Genomic DNA, 1,499 nt, shown 5'->3' on the forward strand with positions numbered 1-1,499 from the left:
ATGAATCATGAGCATATGATTCATGTTATAATGAGGAAAAAAATCCAAATAAATCTTTTACGTGTTTTAGAACAATTGTTTCTTAAGATGGAGAATGGTTTGGGGAACAGCTACCAATTTCTTTATCCAGGGCTCCATCAGGATTGTCATGTTCTGTCTTCCTAGGGGAGCGTTTGCCAGAAAAGAGTCCTCAGTACCCACAGGGCTTTGGGGACTGCAGGAGACACCCAAGCTCTGTGGCTCGGAGAGAGGGGAGGCACTTAAACCATTTCAACTCAGTTTAGTAAATTTTTATCAATTCTCCTGGGCCTGTGCTCAATCAGAAGGTAGGGCTCCGAGGCGAGAAGGCTACTTTCATTTTGCCCCGTCTATTTATCACCTGCCTCTCACAGTGCACGGAGAATTTCCCAAGGTCAGGATTCCATCCACTTGGTTCATGGCTTATCCCCAGCACCTGGCACCTTGCCTGGCACTTAGAAGGCATTCGATAAATGTGTGCTGAGGAACGAAGTAAGGGCTAACATCCTGAAAAATGCATCGGCTCTCCCCTTGAAAGCCCTAATGTCTCTTGTTGGAATTCTCTCTTTTTTAATTTAACTCTGTGGTAACACTGGCTCAGAAAGTCAGACTGAAAAATTCAGAGCTGGCCGGGAAAAGAACCGATGTAATAGAGATATAGAAGGGTAGAATAAGCAATGCAATATTGGCTCTCCTGATTTTTTACTCCTTACTTATTCCCATTCTCCAAGCACATACTGTATGCCAGGCACTGTGCTGGTGTACTGGAGACACAAACCCTTAACCTGGCCATGATAACGGGGATAAATAGAGCATTCCCAGGATTACTCTTATCCACTGATACTAACAATTAGAGTCCAGCCCTATGTTCTAGGCATTTTTCGAGGTGCTTTCCATGTGTTGCTTTGTTTAGAGGTAGTGCTATATTATGCCTGTTTTACAGACAAACAAGCTGAGACTCAGAAAAGTCAAGTAATTTGTTCATGTTCACAACAGGGGTGAAGTTCAGGCTTAGGTTCCCGCCATCTGACACCTGTTCTCACACACTTACCAGCTTCCAGGGAGCTTCCTGAGAGGTAATCCTGTGTTCACTGGCCTCCAAATCACCAGGAATGCTGGATAAAAGTGCAGATTCCCAGGCTTGGGGATGAAGGATCAGAATCCTTGGGAAGGGAGCCTGGGAATCCCCATTTTTTAGCCACTAAGCCCAGTGATCAGATTTGCACTAAAGTTTGTAAAGCACAGCACTCAAATGTGCCACACTTACTCCTTGTGAGTTTACAAAACTTCTAGGACCCACTCTCCTGCACTCCACCCTTTCTTCCTGCCAATGGATGAACAGAACAGAATAGAAAGGCAGGAAAGGAGGAAGAAAGGATAAAAGTAAAAAAGGAAGGAAGGAAGGATGGAAGGAAGGAAGGAAGGAAGGAAGGAAGGAAGGAAGGAAGGAAGGAAGGGAGGAAGGGAGGAAGGGAGGGAGG

This window comes from Physeter macrocephalus, chromosome 7 (genome assembly GCF_002837175.3).
Source record: "Physeter macrocephalus isolate SW-GA chromosome 7, ASM283717v5, whole genome shotgun sequence".
Lineage (NCBI taxonomy): Eukaryota > Metazoa > Chordata > Mammalia > Artiodactyla > Physeteridae > Physeter > Physeter macrocephalus.